Source organism: Zophobas morio, unplaced genomic scaffold (genome assembly GCF_036711695.1).
Source record: "Zophobas morio isolate AGI-343-1 ecotype UQ-CSIRO unplaced genomic scaffold, CSIRO_AGI_Zmor_V1 ptg000021l, whole genome shotgun sequence".
Lineage (NCBI taxonomy): Eukaryota > Metazoa > Arthropoda > Insecta > Coleoptera > Tenebrionidae > Zophobas > Zophobas morio.
Window position 1 is genome coordinate 10,974,536 of NW_026972126.1, and position 24,746 is coordinate 10,999,281.

The 24,746-nt window shown below is 33.0% G+C and overlaps 1 long non-coding RNA gene across 1 annotated transcript in view; it reads left to right on the top strand.

Annotated features, from left to right (window-relative positions):
* Positions 1–24,746, top strand: part of LOC135133234 (uncharacterized) — a 149,666-nt gene that overhangs the window by 75,116 nt on the left and 49,804 nt on the right. The window contains exon 2 of the long non-coding RNA XR_010281157.1: positions 20,866–20,911. This is a non-coding gene — a long non-coding RNA (uncharacterized LOC135133234). The remainder of the gene's footprint in view (positions 1–20,865; positions 20,912–24,746) is intronic.

Consider the following 24,746-nt stretch of genomic DNA (forward strand, 5'->3'; position numbering starts at 1 on the left):
TGCAAAATAAATAATCTTCTACTAACAAGATCGTTGAGACAAATAAATATTGTAATAGAGCCCATTCATCCAATGGCTTCTTTAATATTTTCTCAACGTTTAATGACCCTTAGATCATTTTGCCTAATAAAATATACTCACGTGCTAGTGGTTTATGAATCCGCCTTGACTTTTTACCCTGGGCAAATCAAATTTAGAATTTTTCAAAAAATTTGTTGAACCGTGATTCAGCGGCGAAAGAAATTCTGTCCAAATAATTTGAGACGGAAGTTTTTTTTTTTTTTCATGTAACCATTCACAATATTCACATTGATGTTCCGGTATATCTACGTCTAGTAATAAATGGACTGTTGGAGTGGAAACCATTAAATTGATTTTAAACCCATATGTAAGTAGCTCGTTCATGAAAAATTAATGAAATAAATAATCGTTAAACTATAAACACCGTATGTGGTGTAAATATAGACGAGTTATAATTTCATATGTTTTGTTTTAACTTTTTAAACGTGACTGTCAGTGTTGTTTTTATTTGAAATTATTTGCATTAGGAACAGGGGTGTTGGTGATGGAGTCTAAGCGTAATAGGACTGTGAATACCTTGAATTAGATCTAATTTTGCTGTTAGTTCGTTGTGAACTATTTCGGCTGCATTGTATTTCCTACCTTTCTAATCACTTCGAATTATAAGTAATTATCGTCATTATTGTGATTAAATTATTTAATACTTACTTCTTCACGCTTTAATAACTCAGTTTTCCAAGACCTCAGCAGCGCAGTTAAGCAAAGTGGTCACATTAGAATCAAAATCCATGTTTCAGTTGTAACATAATCTACAAATTTATCTTATACATTGTCTGTTTATTTAATACACGTTTATGAACATTGTTATATAAATTTGTGTGCAATTAATTAATAACAACGAATATGATTGGGAAAAGCCGAATTCGTGATGTCGATGTTCAAAATTAATTAACCTTCTGCAATCACGATTCTAAAAGTATTAGTGTCATTAGCGTTAAATCAAACACATCAAACAAACAAACGTTACAATGTACAACGTTTCACATTAAAATGGGAAATATTGTAATTGAAAAAGCTTTGTGATTTATTTTCCTTATCAAGTTTTATGGTCGAGCTTTTTTCAGTCCTTTTTCTTTGTGTCACGCTGAAAATAACAATTAATTTAGATGTCAGTCAGTGACTGTTCATACTTGACATGCCTACCTCCCCTTGTTGTAGCGATAACTTTTTTTTACAGCCTCATAAAACTATTGCGCTGGTAGTAATTGCTAAGTCGTGACAGATAAAGCTGTATGTGTAGGGGGCGTAGTGTTATGGAGCAGGGAGGGTCTCCTGGTGTTTAAAATATTGTCGACCATCACGTCCGTGACTTTTTAATGGTCGTAATATCTTACAATTACGGCTACGTGCTTGTTTAATGACCTAATACTGGCTATACAGGTAGATGTATGAAATGGGAAGCAATTACGGAGGTTTTTTTCATAAAGTACCTATTTTTGTTTTTATGAATGTTTTAAAATAACTCATTTTCTCCGCAGCGCTATTTTCTTGAAAATTCGGTATGTGTCGTAATTATAAAATAAAAAAAAATCCATAATAAAAAAAAGTAAGTCAACATATTCATCAAGATATACAAGATATGGCATCGTTTTTGTTCATTTTATTTGTGTTAGAAAAACAATAACTCAACTAAAACTTGCATATTAATTTAAAAATTATGAATACGTGAATTCTTATCTTTTGTTAATTTTCATAGTAAAATAACGATTACTGAAGCGATAAAATACCCACATTCACAGTGTGTTGGGTCGGTCTTTCAAAACGAAACAAAGTGTATTGTGGACGTAGAAATGTAACCAGAACAGATGCTAGAAGTTGATAATATATAATTTCGACTGATAACGTTACCCAACAAATTTTAAAAAGAAAAGTCAAAGGAGTGTGTTTTTAACCTGAATTTCACAAAAGCGTAGGTTACATAATTGGGCCAGCTCGGTTTTCAACGTACTGTAAAGGTTTCATTTAAAGAGCAAAATATAAAGGAAACATTGCGATTATAAACCTACCTAGTAATTACTTCCATGAGTGCCAAGAAATGTCGTAATTTGTATTTACTGTACTGCAAAATTGTACCACTACCGATAACGCCCGTCTTTACTGGTAACACTTTTTTGTTAGGGATAAGTACATGTTTTGTGTGGTAATTCGCATCTCATTAACTGCAATTACAGGGTGCTGATAATGCTATGTTTATAATAATTCATAATGATAAAAAGTACCTGCGGGACATGTTTTAAGCGTTGTTTATTGATATTTAAATTGTTAAAATACCTGTCATGTAATTTTTTTTTGTGATTTGCAACTTTAGTAGACTTTACTTCCATGAGTTATCTTATCACTTTGTTCTCGACATATTGTTCACCTCGACATCCGTCTCGCCGGACTGTTTCACTCGATAAACAAAATGATTATTGATACGTTCATTGTGGGTGTAACCACTTTCATTCTCTTACATCACACTGATTCAGTGGTCACATGAAGACAGTAGCTCATTTTTCCATTTGTTATCAATTGTTGTTTCCACAATATTGAGATTTTGTATAGTAAGGAGCGGCTACATCATGTTGTCATATTTGTGTTAGAAATTATCGTATTGTAGAAAAAATGTTGTGTGCAAATTGCGTGTTAACGTCTTTTGTGGCACTAATGGCCATGACAGCTATTTAGAGTTCGCGTAAATGCAGACAACAGTGAGTTGAAAAAAAAAACTTCAAGATGAAAATTAAGTATTATTTTTACATATCTGTCATGTAGATCGACACTTTTATCACAGTTAATTGTAATCTAAAACAACTTGGGGACATGATATGATATTCATAGAGCAGAATTAGCACCATGACTGTAAAAATGCAGCCGACTCTGGTATCTCTTTTTTATAATCTCTCTGCGTATAAATTTAGTCGTTATTCTTTGCCCTATTCGTATAATTCGTAATGTCACGAAAAGCCAACGAACGCTAAAATAGTTAGTGCCGGATTTGATAGCTGTGATTCTAAAAGAGATTGAATTGTTATCTTACGAATTTTTATTCGGAGTGAAGTTGTCGCATTGAGCGATAATTGAATTTGGGTGGTTGATTTCTAATTAATTATGAATTGAATGATTACGAATTTAATATTCATATTGTCTGGCGGAATTTTAGGTATGTAGAATTATCGTATCGCTATCAGTTGACAGCAAGGAGAATGAATGTCTTTTTTCCCAAAAATGGAACGATAGAAATTGAAAAATGCATCTTTCCAAGTATATAATTTACTGCAAATTCATGTTCGATTTTCAGATATAAGCCAGGCTATTAAAGGAAAAAATTGCACGACACGGAGATCATTATCGTTACAAGAAATATAATTAAATTTTCCTGGATTCGTAGAAGCGGGGTCTTAACACACGGTCAAAAATCCCAAAAATTATTTCGTATATCATCCTCACGTTATTAACTGATGAATGGTGTGGTCTTGGAATTACCCCAAGTTAGCTCTTCTCTTTCTATCCTATGTTTCAATGCTTGTTATGTGACACAAAAAAATAGCCGACTTTACGTATGTCATAGAAATTTGGATCTCAAATTTTAACACTTTAAATTAATTAAAAAAAAAAAAATTGATAATTGTTTTGCTTCCTTACGAACTTGAAAACGAAAAACTTTAGTATTATCTATCCCAGATGTGTGAGATTGTCTACATAAAAAATATGTTCGGGAATTGAAAAAAAAAGGAAATCGGAGTTGGCTGTAAAAATTTTAGGAAATTAGGTACATAAATAACATAGATGAAACTTTTAGAATTTGTACTAAGAAATATTCATAGCAATAATAGTTCTGACAATAACAATAAAAGTTCTAGGAGTATTTTTTACGTTCTAGAATGTTAGTTAAAAAATACCCCACAATATTATCGCAATGGTTGTTTGGTAAAACAATTTAAGGAAACCTTATACACTGACCGCCAAAAAAAAAAAACCGGCCACCGTTGAAAAATTTCGCGAAACCAAAATTTATAAAATTATTAATTTAACTAGTGATCGTTATTTTATTAGAACCATTCACTATTGACACATGATGTATAAATTAGCAAAAAAAAGAAGACAAATAAACGCAGAATTAAATTTAATTTAACAAAATAACAGAAACAGAGCGACAATTTGAGAGACGTCTGTAAGAGTCAACGGCATTGTCTTCGCGTGAAAATGTTTATTAATTGCCAAACTTAAAATCAAATGATGAAAAACACTGTTTACAACAACAGCCTCCTTTATTGTTTTAATTAAGAAAATATCGCACTTGGTCTGTTTCTGTTATTTTGTTAAATTAAATTTAATTCTGCGTTTATTTGTCTTTTTTTTTTGCTAATTTGTAGATCGTCTGTCAATAGTTAATGGTTCTTTAATAAAATAACAATCACTAGTTAAATTAATAATTTTTTAACTGGTTTTGCGATTTTTTCAGGGTGGCTGGCTTTTTTGCCGATCAGTGTAGAATAGTTCTTCATTAGTAGAGGAAGTAGCATTTTTCAAGGTATGTATACGTGATTTGTAAATGTCCTCTTGTTTCCCAGGTGTAAGTTAAAGAAATATTGTAGTAGGATCTATCCGGCAAATGGCTACTTTAATGTTTTTTCTACGATTCATGACCCATAGAGTACTAAAAAATAGGTCTCCCATTTCCGTCTGTCTGCCATCTGCCGTTTGTCTGTCTGCCCGTATCGATTTTTATTAGATTGTTGTCCAATTTTATGTAATTTAAGAATATTGTGTAGATGGCAAAACGCTAAAAAAATATCATCTCCAGCAACAATTTCAGGATGTGCCCTCAATTTTTTTGTAGTAAACGCTATTTAAATTTTATAAAATGAAATATTTCAATACTTGTGGTTTATGATTTTGCCCTAGATTTTCGCAAAAAAATACAATTTGTATCATCACATTTTATATCAATATTAAAGCTTTAACGTGTAGTGAACTCCGTGGCTGTGTCGTAAAAATGTCGAATTACTAGATTGACTCATGGGTGACAGTTTTTTATTGATCAAATCAAGAACGATTCACTCCATTTTCTCGAAAATTTGAGACTGAATAATTAAAATAAAATGAGAATTATCTTAATTACAGCTACTTACCCAAAATAATATTCGGAATACTTTGCTCCATTAAAGCCTAATTACTAATTTTAGTTGCATCCTTTGTTTCAAGGAGACAAAACCATTCAAATTCTTCCACTTATTCTGGTCAAGCAGCTTGGTACGTAGTCGCATTCTTTCGATGTGTAAACATAAGCAGTTGTAGTTAAGCATGTACTGATAATAATTTTTTTCCGTTTATGTGCTCTAAATATATTTACATTGTAAATAATTAAATTTTTATTATTTTTCGAAACTGTATTTGTTGCACTGTACTTCACAGCCTTTGGAAGTTTTGTGTAAATAGCTTTAGACCAATTTTTTATCGAATTAGTAGGTACTTAATTAGGGTTTGCTTATATGACGTGATAATAATTTTTGGTTGAAACAAAAAAGTTGAATTGATAAACACTAGAACATTGAATTTGAATTTTACCACTAATGTGCTTTTATTGTATTTATTTTGTAATTAGGTCCATCCGGTGAACGGCAATTTTCATGTTTTCTCGACTCCTAGGGTATGAAAAAATATGTTCTCCCTTTCCGTCTGTCGTTTTCTGTGGTCTGTTGGCGATTTTCGTAGATGGATAATTTCCGAAACTACTGGACCGATTGTTGTAAAATTTTATATGTATTTTAGAATATTATATACATGTAAAACGCTAACCAGAATTTGTCTAGTCGTCTTCGCTAATAATTTGATGACGGCATCTCAAAATTTTGCATAAAGCATGTTATGTAAATTTCATAAAATAACATCCTTCTATACTTGTGGTCTATGAATCGGTCTTTAGTTTGTTCTTTACACATCCAGATTTTTTAAATTTTATAATTAGCAGTGTCGACGAACGGTGTATTTTATAAATTTTGAACATTGTACTTTATAAATGTTGAACGCTGTACTTTGTAAATCCTAAACGCCGCCATTTTTTTCTGAAACACTTTTTGTTTGATTGTACTTCAGGGACGAAGGAAGTTCTGTTTAATATTATAAGGCTAATTTTTTTTAGTAACTCTTAATGATAATCAGATATCAAAGCTGAGCTTACATTCAGTTAAAAAATATAAGAAAATGAGCTTTTATTATTTTATATAGGTATTTTAGTTCTGTAATATGTTATATTTCATTTTTCTAGTGTCCCATTCCAGTTTTTACCGCACTAAATAAAAAAAACTTCCCTCAAGCGTAAAGTATGGATCCAACAAATCGCTCTTATTTGAAAAATTATAACATTATTTTTGAGATTTTTGTTTTGTGGTAACTTCGATAAAGTAAAGACCAGCGGCATAAATAACACCCCCGCAACGGTTGTGCCGTGGGGTCCCAAATTCCAAGAGGACGCGGTCTGCACAACCAACGGAAAAAATTTCCTCTCAGCAATAACAATGTGCTTAACTTCGAGGGTTTATGTTTATACATCGAAAGAATGCCCATAGAAATTTATTTTATTTGAATGAGTTTGTCTCTTCAAAACAGGGGACTAAAATTTTTAACGAAGCTAAGCCACAATCGAACAAAATATTCTGAATATTATTTATATAATTCTTATTTTATCATTATTACATTTCCATATTTTCGAGAAAATGGGGTGATTCATTCCAATAAAAATTCGAAAGTGATTAATTTTATTAAATTTATTTTATCTAATGAAAAAAAAAGAAATGCTGTCCCCCAACGCTTGACCTTACTATATGTCTAAAGATGAGGACAGATTAAACAACAACAAATCTAATAATAATAAACAAAATCAAGGTAGATTCATAAACCACAAATACAGGAGTATATTATTTCATACGGTTAATTATGCGGACGAATAGATAGACGGACAGACAGACGGACAGATGGACAGATGGACAGATGATAGACAGACCGACGGAAACCGGAGACCACTTTTTTCGTACTTTAGAAATAAAAAACCGAGAAAACATGAAACTAGCAATCATCCGAGGGTCTCGATTCTTCCTTTGCTTACACTCGGGAAGTAAAAATGAGTTTTAAAATTTTGAATTATACAGTGTGAAAAATTTGCAAAATTAACTACAGACGCTGTTCCCATGTTAAAGTTTTTCTATCATGACGTTATTCGTTCCCCTGGAACGTTGAATCTCAGATTTCCAACCTTCATGACGCTCGAGAATACATATGTATATTTGCCTCCGCATGATGCTGAGGATTTCCGAAAACAATAACCTGTGTAGTTCCCTAATTCAGAGAATCCTAATGCTAGTAGAGATTTTCTTTGGAATTTTTTCTGATTATATTTATTCCAACAGGCTGCTGGATACATTTATCTTCCCTGTAGGTAATAACGAATCGAGCGTGCTTGGTATGACTGGGACACAAATCTTTATATTTTCGAAATCAGTCCAACGACTTATTCCTTGAATATTTCCTGGTGTGACAAATTCCCAGATAATTTTAGTCTTTGAGTTCAGTAAGGTGATCCTGATAAAGTTTCCTAAACCGCTCTGCTATTCTTCCCATAAACGCAAATTTTAAAAATTTACTTCAAACAAAAATTTCTTAATTATTTAGGAAAGTAGAATATTTGTATTGAATAATTTCGACTTAGTTTGACTGATACTCACGAATTGATTCGGTTGGATTAAGCTAGACTACCCGTTCTCGATGATAGTCCCTATTTAAGCAGCCATACGTTCTTCTGGAGAGTTCGCGATCGTCGCTTTCGAGGTTGTTCTGGAGTCCGCTGTCGAGACTTCCGGCAAACCGCTTCCAGGCTCTTCTTTTTTTGAACGCCGCTGTCACCGATGATGAGTCACCACTCATTGCTGTACATACCAGAAAACCCATAGGCGTCGTTTTGGGGGCGGCGTATGGGTTTACTTCGTAACAATACTATGAATAAAAATCATCTCTTCAGAAGGAATCCAAAACTTTAATTGGGCCAAAAATCAAGGGACCATGTTTCATTTAAAAATTTTCAGGTCACTGAAATGATAACTTTTTACATTGTTGTAACTTTATTACTTTTCATTTTCAGTAGCCATTTAATATATTTTTCATATTTTACTATCTTGAATCAATTGACGTTGTATGAAATGAATTGAATTTACACAATTTTGTTAAGAACTGCATCAATTTTTGTGGTTTTTGGCTCCTTTTGCAGTCAGTATTATATCCACTCTGTTTACATTGAAACTTGTCGAACTCGTTTATCTAATTCGTTCAATTTATTGTCAAAACAGGAATATTTTGCCCGGAATGCAAAAAATTTCGCGATTCGTCTTTAACCTGCAATAATTGCCATTACATAACCACCATAACAGGTTCGATGGGTCTCGACCGTTGACAGCTCCCGCAAACTCGCCCAAGACGTTGCCGTCGTCGAGTGTTTTTTTTTGGCTAGAGTGATGGTCACTAACCTCTCGGTTCCAGTATCGGTTGTTTTAATAGCGTGGTGAGGAGCATATGGTCCGGATTGATAAACTGTATCATTATTAAGTTATCACCGGCAATATTGTGCGTTAGCGTTCTTCGGAGATTCCGAAAATAAATCCTCACGTTCTCCCTCCGTTCGACAGGAAAAGTTTTTCCGGAGGGACGACTACAAAAACGTTTCCGTGCGACGTTAAAAAACGTGTATAATGGAATGCCACTGAAAGCAAAATCGACCCCGATGCAGGATTTATCAGTTTTCTACCAGAAATGAATCTGCTGGTAATTATGTAAATAGCGGTCGTTGTCAAGGTTGTTATGTTCTGTTTTTAGATGTTCCTGCTGAGATTTGATGGTTGAGTTCCGGACAAGCATAATAGCGGTGCTAATCGTTTCTAAACATGTTTAATTGGCGAAAAGTGAGGTAAAATTAGTACAAAAAACAATTGTTGAATGCTTTAAAGTGGCTTTGTTAATGTGATAAACAGTGGAGTGTGGAATCCTTGAGAGGCGTTGAGAACAACAAGGGAATTTAGAATGTTTGAGAAATGTGTGGAAGAATCTTGCGAAGGCGAGACGTGTTGAGTTTGGTTGCATTGTAGCACGAAATTACGTGTTGTGTATTTTGTGCAAAGTTAAACATTTCTAATTAACTCGTTATTATTCCTTTTAGTTGGAATCAGCTTCAGTCCTTTTTCCGAAAATTCAAACCAGTTTTTATACATATGTAGAATCACAAAACGTCATAGTCATTTGTATTTCAAGGTGTGTCATGGATACTCGAGGATCATTTTGCGTAATCATTTACGCGTTACTTTGCTCTAGGGGTACACTTATTATTTTTTCTACTTTGTTTGTTTTGCGTCCTATAAATTTAAATGAGTTTACTTAATCAAGGTTGCAACTGTAATGAATCCATACAAAATCTAAATAGACGTATGATATAAAACTTCGTAATTTTTGACAAATTATGTCTTTGGTGGTGTATCCTTCAAGTCGTGCGAAAATACTATAACAAAAATATTTGAAAAATGCTGCAAAATCCAGGGTTAAGGTTATGGACGCTTTTTTAGGTAGACCTTCACATTTTTGTTTATAGATGCATGCACAGATATTTCAAGTCTGAAAATACACTCAAGGATGTTGGTCAGTTGTAGTAGTTGCAAGAAATAGATTAATTGCAGTAATAAAACTTGTAACAACCGATTATAGCAGTGTTGGTACCTCCGGAAATACATACTTCAGTAATTCAGTTCGTTTCGGGCGAGCAACATAATTTGCTATCGAGTCATCGTTGGGAAAGATTTGGCATGTCGGTGATTAAACCACACTGATAAGTGTTAGAGAACGACAGATTAAAAGCAATGGCGGACACCTTTTAATAGGTTTTTTAAAAAACAAACTGCTACGTAAAATGAAAAAGCTAAAGCTCAGTGCTTTATGGCGCTGATGAAATCTCTCGAGCATTTAATTTTTTCACACGCGTTATGTTTAGACCACAATTTTCAGACCAATCGATACTTTCGTGAAGTTCAAAACTAAAAAAATGTATTGTGCATATTTGCCGCATAACATAAAAAAAAGTATGTGGATTTTATAAAAATGTTACAACACACCACTTTTAAACTGGCAACAAAAATTTTAACATTTTTGTGTTTTAAAGTTTTTTTCAAAACTCCAGCGATGGAGTTGGATCTATATCAATGGTACACATTATTTTATGAGGATAAATACTCTTAGCAAAAATGGCCACATTTTGATTTTCACATAAAGTAGCGAATTAATGCCACTCTGTGTCTCGCAGGGTTATTAATTATTATGTGCTTTATATTTTTTTAGTATCAATCAAAATTAGGAACATTTCAAGGATCCAGCTTGGGGCCGCTGTTTGTTTCGTTATTTACAAATGACCTACGTGATGTCTTTTTCTGATACTAGCCGATATTAGGTGTAGCAGTGTGTTTTTTATGGCAAGTTAACCTTTAGAATTTATGTAGATGTCATTACTAACATTACTGTGTATTGAAGATGTTCACTGGACAAAAAACTTTTTCTGATCTTAATGCAGTGCACGCTTTATATTTTTCTTGAATTCGCCGCAAGCTTGAATATGCACCGGTGGTGTGGTCATCTATACATCTGACCTATATATTTCAACTGGAAAGAGTTCAAAGACGGATTCTAGAATATCCCTTAAGCCGAATAATAGAAGTTATTTAGAAAATAGAAGTGATTATATTCCTACTAAGTTTCTTCAAAAACTTGTTTTAGTGTGATAAATTGTCAAGATACCTATTGTATTATATATTATATCCCGATCGACGGTTACGCTTCCGTCTAGTCAGTATAAATTTATTGAAAAATTCACCAGTATGTCGAACTTGCATCCATTCTTTAGTTAGATATTTATATAAAATAATCATTTATACGGTTGTTGTTGTACCAATTCATTTTATAAGGCCTCTGTTGCCCGCTTTTGGATTTTTTTTGTGAAGGACACTACACTAATGGTAGCAGTGTAATTTAATTGTATTCATTATCCTACGACTGGATTACCTGCTGGACGTTAAGCCATATTCAGCACACAACAAATTGGTTTAAGTTGTTATAGAGAACCTTCCTCGCTCCGGGAGTAGAGCCCAACAAATGTAGCTTCTTTCAAAAGTTCTAAAATTTTATTTTGTGAAATTTTTGACGACTCCTGTAAGTTAAAATAAAATATATATGTCCGGAGTGTTAGAGGACAGCTAAGAAGAATGCTATGCATATGCTTCAAGTGAGTTTACATAACAAAAGTTTGTGATGACGTCATCAACATTCCCATAGCTTGGAGAAGATTCATTCATTTTCTGGAGTCGCTCTGTATAAGCAGTTCTAAATTAGAGAATGTACAAATAACAGTATTCAACACTTATAAAGTATAGCGCTCAACATTTATAAAATACGGCCTTGAAACCTATTACAATAAGGTTTGATTCTTGAGAATCATATTGATGACTGAAAAATCTAAAATATAACTTATGCTACCTGCAACTGTCATTTCTTTTTGTAATTTGAAAGCAATTTTTTTGAAATTTTGGTTTCCCGCTTACCTGGAAATGTACCCCAGTTAATCGCATATTTTTAAATTTGTACGTCCTGAGCCAAGCCCAGGAAGAAGTCCATCGGGCGAATGGTTACTTTCATATTTTTTCGACGTTTCATGAACCTTAGAGTATGAAAAAAATAGATCTCCCGTTTACGTTTGTCTGTCTATCATTTGTCGTCTGTCCCGTGTTGTCAAATTTTATGTTTCATTTATATTTTAGGTGGTTAAACAAATTTAACCAAAAGTTAATTAATCATCCCGACCAACAATTTGATGACGTCAAGTCAAGATTGTCTTTGATAAATGGCTTTTAATTTAAAAAATTACATACCTCTGTATTTGTGGTTTATGAATCTGCCTTGACTTCTTACCATAGGCATTCAGATTTTCGCAAAAAGAGAGTACGAAAAAAGTGGTTTCCCGTTTCCGTTTGTCTGTCTGAGTCAATTTTTATTAGACAGAAAATCTTCAAAACTACTAGGCCGATTTTGTCAAATTTTGTACGTATATTAGGAATCTCATGTAAAATTTGCCTAATCCACACCAAAATGGTCTCGCGTTCGAACACTGACTGGGTAGATTTTTTTTCATTTTAAGCTGTGACTCTTATTATTTATATTTTTTATTAAATAAATCAAGAGTGGTTGACCCTATTTTTTTATTGACCAAATCTCAAGATCAGTACACCCCAATGTTTTATTAGTATTACACTGAACGTGAAGGAATTGATATACGTGTCCTTTGTTAAATAATGTTGATCGAAACATCTTTAAAGGGGAAAATTCGCTAGAAATACAGGTATAACCTTGCCCTTTATCAATGCATTGATAATTTTGAAGCAGTTGTTAATCCATTTCCAGGGCGACTTGGCCAATTTAAGGCAAATGAAGCAATGCCTCGGCAATGAATTTGCGCTGTATTAGTATTTTTATTATTTTTGACAGATACATTTCTGGTAAATAAAATATTTTTTTTCTAGAATTTTAAAAGTAAATGTAAAAAAATTAGTGTTATTTTCATCTTGGTATCTGGGTATTCGCTGTTCCCATATTTAAACAGTGAGCTTTAACACACCACGTAGAGGCAGACTAGAAAAACTAATGCCGTTTAATATGTAGAGTGTTCGTAATGTAATAAGCGGGATGTGCTGAAAAAATATAAAATTGGGGCTAGCCAAAAATTTTGTAATAAACGAATTACATGTGCGTGTCAAGTCAGGGCTTTGGGGGTCGCAATAATTTGATTTCGCTAGTCAATCACAAATTGGAATTTTTCTCTGCCTAAGCTTTAGAAATTTTTGCATTAATTTTTCACCAGATTGATACTGTCTTTTATGTTGTGTAAAGCAAGTTCGTTTACAGATATTCTCAGAACTAGGAATTTGAATGATAACCAACTGAAATTAAGGCCAATTTTTGACTTGCTTAATGTTTCTGAACTTTCAAATGTCCATGAAATTCGTCAAAACGTTGCCATTGATTTTTCTTTATCTTTTTTGAAGTATGTCTGCGATGAAATTCAAATTTATGAATGCCATCGATCGTCTAACCTAACCTCACTTTTTCCGATGGAGTAAGTGAAGAGAGTAGATAAGACTTTTTTTAAATTTATATCAAACACCCAAAAGTAAACTGAACAACAGGACACTACGGAAAATGAGATAAAGCGTATTAGCGTAAACAACTCCGCTTGTCAAAAATCTCAAACCACTGTCAAATGTCAATTACGGAATTAATCATCCACGTGCGTTTTTCGCTACGTTTCCTTCTACCATAATGTCAAAGGTAACTTGCTGATTTTTTTAAATAAACACCCGTTATGTATATGATCTTCATTAAAATAACTTATTATAATTGTGTTTCTTCAGAGAAAAAAAAAACACAATTGCTTGCTTGTTTTGGGCATGAAACATTCAAACCTCTGCAGTACGAAAATAAACAAGCCAAATTCTTTATTATATCATTATTCATTAATAAGCTTCCGATTTTAGGTCGTCAAAAAATTAATAAAAGGAGACATTTTTAGGTCCCAAAATTGACGAATTAGGTTATAAAAATCTTAGTTTAGGTTAAAAACTTGGAGGAAAAAATATTTGCTCAACGAAAAAGCATACATCAAAAATATATATATTAAAAAAAAAACATTAAACAAAACATTATAAAAACAAATATTTTGTGTAACAAACAAAAAAATGACTAAATAAACAAACGATCTATAGTTACGTCTACTAATTCTAAGTTATCGCAAAAAAATGGCGATCAAATTAAAGCAAGTCGCATTTAACAAAAAATAAAATATTAATTCAGGTATTTAAAATGAGTTACAAAAGCAAACTATGTATATATTTCTCTAAATTTTCGATTGTAAATTTACACCTTTGATCACTTAACAGAGAACATAATTTGTAGAACGTCATTTCCCCACCTTTCCTGGTGTGTTTTTTAAAGATGTATACACTTTTTCCACAATTTCCATACTTTGGTGTAATTTTAAACCTATAGTTTCTAATTGTTCTATTGCATCAGCAATAATTTTAAAGTGAATTTTAATGTACAAGAGTTAATTTTTAACGTTTGCTTTATTCAGGAATTCTTGAGCTTTTAAATGCTTTGTGCATCTGTGGCTTCAAATGACATTACAACCTAAAAATATTCAATATAAGAATGATAGTAAAAAAACATTATATATTCACTGACTTGTTTTAAAACATCAAAGTGTTTTGCATAAAACAATGCTGCTTGAATCCAAATGCCCCACCTGGTTAATACAGGTTCAGGTGGGAGAGGTGTATTTGGTAAACTATTTTTATAAAACTCTACTCTTATTGGTGCTTTTAAAAAGATTTTCTTAACATTGCTAATTATCCCATTGACATCTGGATAATTCAGTCTAATTGTTTCAGACACTAAATGTAACCCATGTGCCATACATGTTAAGTGTGTTATATTTTGATAAAACACTTTCAAATTAGTACCAGTTTTGATCATGTATGAAGCACCATCTGATACAAACCATTTAACTTTTTTGTGTTTAGTTCCTTTTGGCCACAGTAAAGCTGCAAATTGACAATCAAATAAATTATAATAATTTTAATGCCTAAAATTATCAATAGCACACCCAATGATTCATTTAAAATCTCGAGATTGTGTTGCTATTAGTTTTATAAAGCTGCTTCAAAGCTAGTAGAAATGGACGGCCAGCTTCATCAGAATATAACTTTCCAATTACTAAATGTGCTATGTATCTTCCTAATCTGTCCGTTGTCTCATCGACGCTAATCCATATATTATTATTGACAATAGAATTTCTAATTTGTTTAATTACCTGTAAATTATAAAATTTATGTTAAAAAGTTTTGAAATAAAAATTCTAGTGCTCACCGTATCGTAATCTTTTGGTAAATAATTTTTCTCAGAATACTTTCTGAAAGTAAATGCCTTTCTGTATATTTATGCATAAAATTTTTAAACTCAGGACAACTAACTTTATTTCATGGAATATTTGCTGCGGTAAATGCCCTACATAAATCGGTGCAAAATTGCGTAAAATCATTGTCGGAACTAATGTTTAATAAAGTCTGGATTTATTCTCGTTCTTTTTATGTGCATCACTACTGTATTGTTCAAAGTGTGATTTTTTTTTTCGCACTTAAACTAGGAAACAAATTTGTGAACACAATTCAAGCTTCAGTATTTTAAATGTTTACATACAACTTTTCCACACACTTTGCAGAATAGCTCATTGTCTTTGGTTGAAGAAGGAAATTGAAAATTAGTGTCCAAATTATTCCCGAACCATAATTTGATTTTATCTTTCATGGATGATTTTACCTTAGGCACTTTGAGGATTCTTTACTGTATGCACAAAAATCAAAACCGGCCCCAGCACACTCACTAACACGCAAAGACACTCAGTATCACTGACAATGAACTTCTAAAATAAAATGCTTTTTCAGAGATTCACCTCCTTCCGGCTATAATTTAAATGAAATGCAGGCCAACGTTGTCAGTTGGCGACGCCAACCCGTACCACTGAACTCAAGGGCGTTGTTTACAACCCATTTTTAAACAATCTGCCGGCCAAAACAATGAATTCACCGAAAATCTCTTTTGTGCAAGCACGTCCGCTTCGTTGGTCATGGACTCCTATTTTAAGTCTTTTAAACATTACAATTAGGTCGTTTAATTAACACTTTAGGTCCCTAACATTAAATTAGGTATTTTAGGTAGTAATAAATGGGCGTTAAATAAACAGAATTTTTAAATTCGGAGAAATATATAAATTTCGCTGCAATGCCTGAAGTAGATATAAAAAGGCAAAAAACCTAAGATCCGAAGCCTATGTATTAAGAACTTAGAATGTTGGTGCAAGTGTTGGCACTTTTTTTCAATCACTGGAACTTTATGTAAACTCCCCTTGTAACACTATAGTTGCTTTTGTATATCTTGCCAATTGGTGTTTGAATATCCCACAGATGTCATCGACATAAATTGGATGCAGTTAGATGCACATTGTTGAAATAAGGTTGGCAAACACAAGCACTATTAGTTTTCTGTGCAATGCCCGCAGCTCTGTTTGCAATTCTGAGGATAAAAGAGACCCATAACATGAAAGGAATATTGACAAATAAACTTTTACAAGCGGCAAGTATTACTACTGCGCTTTTAATGGTAAAGCCAATTGATTTTTAGTACACTGTAAAAAACTGCATGCGAATTGAGATGTCATTCGTTTAGCTGAACTTAACGTGTTGAGTGGCGCTTCATTGTTGGAGTTCCACTTGTCACGTGACATTTCAGTAATTATATTCACTCAGGAAATGGTGTCCAGCTTCTTACCCCAAGTTAAAAGTACGAAGAATTTTATAAAAATCGTTTCCTACAATTCGTATAACGCTGTTTGTTTCAATTTTCTCTCCAAACGAGCGCTTATTTGAACGGATTGCAAGTGCAGCTACTTTTTTCAATTTACAAACTGCTTCATTTTGATTAAAGTTGTACTAAGAGCCTCAACGTCAACTCAAAGTGGAAAGAAATAGCGAAATTAGCCCCGACGGAATGACTTCTCCGAATCACGAGTATTGTGTTAATTCGCCATATTTAACATCAGCCGAGGCTTTCCATCCACGAAACAACTTATTAAACGCGCCACCCCCGGTATTGACCTCCCTCCTCGTTTTTCGAACTAGCATTTGCCCCGAAACCTCTGAAACGCAGGAAGCTATAAAAACTTCCAATTTCGAACATTTCCAATTGCTTCAAACTCCATTTGCCATTCAGAATCTAATTCATAACTCACAAGACCGTGTACTCTCAAACAAGAAAGTACTAAAAAATGACGAATAGGGTGGGTCCAAGAACGGAACCCTTGCCGAGTATCCATAATAAATGCGGAAAAGATGAGGCCATTTGTGAAACCGTTTCGGCGTTCCTGTACGTTATTAAGCGATCACATGCAATACGTCGGTTCAATGTTCTCTTGGAGATACCGAAAATAAATTCTCTCCCCTACAAATTCGGGCACTAAGTTTGGAAACCCTGAATGGGATGATACACGACGTCGTTGCAAATTAACGACGTTCTTGCATGGTTAAAAGCTGAATTTTGTGCAGAGAGCCGTAAAACTTTAATTAAAACTGCCACACAAACTGTAGATTTAGTGCCTTCGGAGACAACTCTTCACCTGCTATTCTTCTAGACGACACATTTTTGCGGCTGGCGCAGTGGCGGCTCGTGGGGATGCTTGACTTTAAATATACTGCTGTTTGTGTTTAGACTTTGTTGTTGTTTGGGTTCGTAATTCTTTAGCTGGAAGGTAAACTGACAGCTCGCTTTGGGTTGCCGCTGAAATTTGTTTGCGAATTTGAAAATTTTATGTGAAGTTAGTTGTGTAAAATTCGCTGAATACATACATACTTGTAAAAGTATACGAGCCCTAAGACAGAGACAGAGACGGATTTTAATCATTGCCGAAAAATTTATAAAAAATATTAATTACATGGGGATTTGAATCGATTTTGTTTATTGTCATTATAAGTTTTATTGTTTAATCCTTTTTCTACTATAACCATTCATTTTCTTAAAAATTTGTGAATACAGTAATGTTGCGCCCGCCTATATTTAATAATGATAAAATGTTTTGCTGTATGTGCTTAATATCCTAATTATTTTCATGTATACATATAATCAGTCGTGGTTAAGCATGTACTGATATTTTTTTTTCAGTTGGTTATCTGTTTTTGAAATTTTTTAGCAAATTACAACAAGTTAAATTTACTAATTGGATTTTGTTCTAAACGTATATTGATGTATGGCTTTATTACAGGTAATTTTCATGGAAGTTGGAAAATAATTTATTAGAATAATTAATCTTGTTTATCGACCTGTATCATATATAGGTATGAACATCAACTTTGAACTACGCTTCATTCAGTTTTAATCAGCTTTTTTTATTCTAAATTTATTGTTCGTACCGTTTCAGACGATTTAAAAAGTACTACAGTTCTCATATAGTGTGGTTTCCCAATTGATTACCCTCAACCGGTGATATGCACAAGTTATGATATGACAAGCCATTAATTTTTTGATGTTTGTATTTATAGCAGTAAAGCTTCGTTAAGTTCTAGTTCTGGTGTCTGGAATTATAATTGCTACATTGTCCAATTTTCCCCTAGGGCATTACCGAACACAATTTGGATTATTGGATTTTTGTACCAAATTAAAAAAAAGGTAAAATTTTCTCAAAACAATTAGTACAGCATAATATTTTACCACTAACTCAGGACGTAACCGTCCATACCTTGACCGTTTCTTTTTTTTTTTCTTGCGCTGTGACTAATATTTTCTAATTTGATGACGTCATCACATATTTTTTATTGATCAAATCACCCCATTTTCTTGAAAATGTAAGGCGACGCACGACTTTATTTAATAATGATAAAATAAGAATTATAAGAATAGTATTCACATTTGGTTCGATTCTGCCATAATTAATATTTTTAACTCATTCATATTAGACAAATTTCTACGTAACATTCTTTCGATACATAAACATAAACATTCGAAGTTAAGCACGTTATTATTGAGGGGACATTGTTCCGCTGGAATTTACGCTCTTACGGCTCAGGGTGTTTTTTTATCCCGCTGGTTTTTATTTTATAGAAGTTATCACAAAACAAAAATCGCAAAGTCAAATTTTATAATTTAGGCACGAAGAAAGTTCTGTCGAAAAAAACTTCCATTAATTTTTTTCAGAATATTTATGAAATATCGACATGATGATCATCAAATTTTTATAGTTCTTTTACTTCCTGAATGTAAGAAATGGAAGTATGTATTGTAATAGGGTTCCTCTAACGAGTGGTTACGTTCATGTTTTGTTCACGTTTCATGACCCCATGAGTACGAATATGTAGGTTTCGGGTTTCCATATATCTGTCGTCTATGTAAATTTCAGTTAGAAGATAACCTCGGAAACTACTGGATTGATTGTTGTCAAATTTTACTTGTATGTAAGGAATGTCATGGGATATGGCTTTCCAGTTATGAGAAGCCATGAGTTGTGTTCATTGTGACAATTAACCCCTTTTTTTGGAAATAAAGTCTCTGAAGTATAAACAAACAAATGAGGTTTTTAGATGAAAAATACAGATAATGTCGGCCACATTGTAAGAAAAAAAAGTAGCCCATGACGGGATCGAACACGACGCTAATTCGCCTTATATTAATATAAAATGTTATACAATTTGATTTTCTTTAGGTGAAAAATCAAGGCGGATAACACAAGTACAGGACCATCTAATTTTATAAAATTTAAATACCACTTACCATGGAACTTAGGGTTGCCAGATTTTTTCAGAAGGTATATATGAGTTCCATGGAAAAATATATATGAGATCAGTTAAAAATATATGAGACGTTTTAGGCCGAGTTTACAGAAGCTCGAATTAATATTTAATTTAATCGCGTCTCTAATTTGACGTTTCTGCACCACTTTTTTGTCATGATTCAGCCGACAACTTTGCATACATGTTAGACAGTAGACTCTGAATTATTGGAATTCGAATTTAAGTTTCTGCGTCTAAAGTGCAGAGTACAGAATTCGAAATGGCGGTTAAAATGAAAATATATGAGATTATCTCATATATTTAATACTTGGTATGAGGTATGAGATTTTCTTTAAATATCTAATACTCATACCAAATATATGAGATCTGGCAACCCTAATGGAACTACTGAATTGGCAATCCACGTTACTACAAACTGACATTACGTAAATTTTAAATTTTTGTTTCAAAAATGAAAAACTGAATTTTTTCAGTACAATATTTTTGAAAGTGTTATTTTTGGAATAACAACCCAACTAACCTCAAAAAGAGAGAACCAACCAATGTCCCTGTGAAATGTGATTGAAACTTGTGAGTAGTTATCTATAGCAAGTAGGAGGATAAATGACTGACAAGCTAATAATACGGTTGTCAATGATGAATAGGTTATTATTTGACACGACGTAACATGGTAGCACAGAGGCATAAAGAGGATTCAACAACGTGTTTAATTTTCATGAAAATGGTCACCATAATACATGAAAAGATCTTGCCTGTGTTTCACAAAAAACTAAAATCAGTTACTGAAATTTGTAGACCAATTGTGATTCAGGCTTGTAAGAAACAAAAAAGACAATTTTCTTACTTCATTAACAACCAAGTGTTGGAAGGAAAACCAAAAGGTTTTTTTTACGTAGATACCTTCAAATTAAATTCAAAACACGTTGTCCAAGACAAATAAAAAATGAAAGTTGCTGCTTTTTTTCGCTTTAGACGAAAAACGGTAACGAATTTATTTTTAGTGAGAAGGAGGATAAACATGTAATACTAATAAAAGCTGTTCGTGAGCTTTCTCGTTCCCAAAGACTCGAAACACAACTAGGTGAAATGCAGACTTGTTTATTAACATTAAATTTGTTAATGCAAACGCTCTAAGTTTGCCGTGACATTGTCTAGTTTATTATTATGCAACTACTGTCTAGCTGTTCACGATCTTGTTTTTTCTTTGTGTGTGAATAATAATATGTTTAAATAAATTTAGTACGTAAATGAGAGCCTTGAGTCCAGTAAAATTTTCGCTTATTTAAACTCCACTAAGTTGAAACAGGAAATTAAATTTTAATTTTTTCCTTTTTTCTAGAGTTTGTGCCAGACGTTTCATCAGGTGGCAGACGTTTCAACAATTGGTAAGTAGAACAAATTCTAATATAAAAAGTGCGCGAAAAATGCAAAAGAAACTCGGGTAATTACGAGAATAGCTTCGTTTATGTGATTATCCGGTAAAAAGTTACTTCTCGTACATCTAAACAAATCTTTAAGACTTTGTTTTTGCACTTCTTTAAACAGTGTTTGTAGGAAGTCAGTAAATTGATAAATACAGTTCTCATATAGTTTGTGTTTTGTTGTTTCTTTTTTCTCAGTTGATAAATGCTTTGAAGTCCATCAAATAAGCGGGCAGAAAAAATCTTGAGCTATGTGATTTAGCAGCGGTAAAAGCAGTCAGTTGTATTAGTTCTTTTCAAAGAACTACAAATTAATTTGGTTGGAATGTAAAGATTCAAAAACACTTATTGTGTGTGTGTTTTCTCTTGATTATCTATATTTGTCTGGAAAATTCCTGTTTAGTTTTATTGCCGATCCTACAAAATGAATGTATCGCGTCGAGTACATCTCTTGAATTGAAGCAGGTACATTTGAGCGGGCGGATGAAGGAGTTAAAGTCCTGATGCGGTTGCTTTTTTGAGAGACGTCCAGTTGTCGATTTTTAACGAATTGTTGAGCTCACGGTACGAATATTGAGAAGACTTTTTCAGTTTGCTGTTCTGTAATTCTCTACATCATCTTCGGATCAATATTTTTTTTTGCAATTTCTGATTCGCTGTGAAGTCGGTTGTTGTTTCTTTTGTTTGTTTCTCCGAGACGTAATGTATAATTTGCAAATATGTGTGTAGGGTGGATGCTTGACGCAGTCAAATATCTTGAGATGTAAAAGCGTAGTGCGAGTGATTACAGTCTAAAATAAGTTAATACGAAGTTGGTAGTTTGGATTTTACGGAAGTAAAAACTTTTTATACGACATCTCAAGTTCAAATAAAATTTCCTCTTGACCGTTCTGGGTTTTGGTAGGATTACACTCCGAAAGTCCGTGTTTTGAATCCCTTCTCGTACGCGTAGGAAATATTGTAATAGAATCCGTTTGAAAATGACTAAGTCCGTTTTTCCCGTCCATCTGTCTGTTGGCGATTTTATAGACAAATAAGAAGATAATAAACAAGTGTCACTACTAGACTAGATATAGATTATAAAGCGCTAATTAACATTTCGTTGTTCATCCCCACCAAAAATTTGACGACGTAGTATCACTGTAATGAATCGTATTTAATAAGTATGTATAAAACAACTGATTTCTCTGAAATTTCGCACCTATTTTAATCTGACCTTCCTTTCCAAAAATTTGATGATGTCGTCTTAAAATTGTGTAAAGCAAATTTCACTTGAAATATGTAGAACTCAGCAGTATTATTAAGTTCACTGTCTTACTATCTGTAACTTTAATTGTTTATGTTTATTTCTACTTCGAAAGATTCGATTATTTGCTCGTTCCGATAACAAACATCATTCTGCGTTAAAAGAAAATGAAATTTGATTGATTTTGTCTTCTCAAAGGAGAGAATAGGATTAATCTAGGTAATTAAGCTACAGTGGAGCAAAATGGGTCGAATGTAATTTTGGATTATGTAATTGCTATTATGATAATTATTATTTTATTTTTTATTAAATATAGGAGGGTGCGACATTACCGTGTTGTTACATTTTCGAGACAATGGAGCGAACTGTTCTTGATTTGAGCAAAAAAAATTATTTTAATTGAGATTAAGTTAATCACGTATTTTATAACCTACACCTCAGTGGCGCAGAGTCGGTCATGTGCTACTTTAATGCCACATCAAATATTTTAGCCTTTTTAAATTCGGTATTTCTTTAATATTTAGGCCGCAGGTCTTTTTTTAATTATTTTTTCTTAGCTCAAAAACAGTCCTTATCAGCGCCATTTTTTAATCATCCTGTATAATTTACACGTAATTATTGTAATACAGCAGCGCTGTTATCACAGTTTTAGTTTTAAGTTCAACATTTATATGGGTTATCATAAAAAATAAAATTGGCAGGGACAAAAATTTATCATTTACGAGTATGTTAGAAACTTTTTTTTTTCAGTTTTTACTTTTCGAGCGAAAGCGAAGGAAGTACTGTGATAAGGATGCATCGGACGAATGGTTACTTTCATGCTTTATCAACGTTTCATGACGCCTAGAGTGTGAAAAAATAGGTCTTCCGTTTCTACCATCTCTCAACTATCTGTGTGTGCCTTGTCTGCCGTTTGTCGTTCGTCTGTTTGTCTGTCGATTCTCGACTGTCTGCGTCTATTTTTGTTAGTCAAATAATCTCCAAAACTACTGAACCGATTATTGTTAGATATTATACGTACATTAGGAATACGTGTAGATGGTAAAATGCTAACCAAAATTTTTCTAAGCATCTCGACCAGTAATTTGAAAACGTTACATTATTAAAATTTCATAAAATAATATACTCCTACACTTGTGATTTATGAATCGGCTTTGAATTTTTCCCATAGGGATCAAAATTTTCACAAAAATCCAAACCGTAAACAACCTTTTAACAGTGAGCACCTTGATTCAGTGCTATGCCGGTTAAAGTTGCTGAACTCGGACTTGCAAAGCCAAAACAGTCGCGAGTTCGATTTCCTCATGGGCGTTTTTTTTCTTACACTATTACTTTGTGTAGAGGTTGTGGCAAACAAAATGTCGCAAAATCAAATTTTAAAATTTTTCAAAAAAGCGAGATTTGCTGGACTGTAGGGGGGAGGGAGGTTCTGTCGAAGTAATTTTTGACAATTTGTTATAAAACTGACGGTCGCTGAATGTCAAAAACTTTTGTCACGTTTTGACTTCAAAATAAAGTGACAACATAGCTGCATGGTTTCTTGAATTTTCCGGTGTTGTGGGGATAATAACGCATTTGCCTCTATTAACATAACTTAGAATGAGGTAGACAAATGTTGTAATTTAATCATTAATTCATTAAGAAGACGAAAACTGAGTTGGTTGCTTCCCAAGCGTAAGCAAAGGAAGTATTGTAATCGAGTCCGTCGGCCGACTCTCTACCTTTACGTTTTCTCGACTGTTCATTACCCCTACAGGTCTCCCGTTTACGCCTGTCTGTCTGTCTGTCTGTCCGTCTGTCTGTCCGTCTATCTGCCATCACGGATTTTTATTAGACAGATAATCTCCGACCGTACTAGGCCGATTGTTGTCAAAGTTTGTATTTATATTAGGAATATCATATAGATGGTAAAACGCTAACCAAAATGTCTCTAATCATCCCCACCACTAATGCGATGACGTCACTTCAAAATTGTACATAGTAAATGGATTTTAAAATGTATGAAATAACATAGTCCTACACATGTAGTTTACGACTCCGAATTGAGTTTTTACCCAAAACGTCTAGATTTTTGGAAAAAAAAAATCAAAATTATAAAACATTTTGCAATTTAATTTTGAATCTGCTAACTTGAATGCTTTGAAATGTTGCAGATGTTTTAAGGCTATAAAGAGCATTATAAATCTTTAGTCAAAATATATTTGGTTATCCCCTCCAAAAACTTGATGACGTCAGCTCATAAGTTTACCGAATAAATCCTATCTAAAATGTACAAAATATGACGAGTCTGTACTTGAGATCTATCACTCCATTCATATTTTTTGGATTTGCATGTACAGGATGACTCAAAAAAATTAATGAATGCATAAATTTATTTTACTGATTTACTCAGGAACTACAAAACCGAATGCTTTGAAATCGCGAAGATATTTTAAAATTACCATACGCATGGTAAATTTTTGGTCAAAATGTATTTGGGCGTCCCTCCTAAAAAAATTATGACGTCACCACAAAATTTTGCTGAATAAATCCTATCTAAAATGTACAAAATAT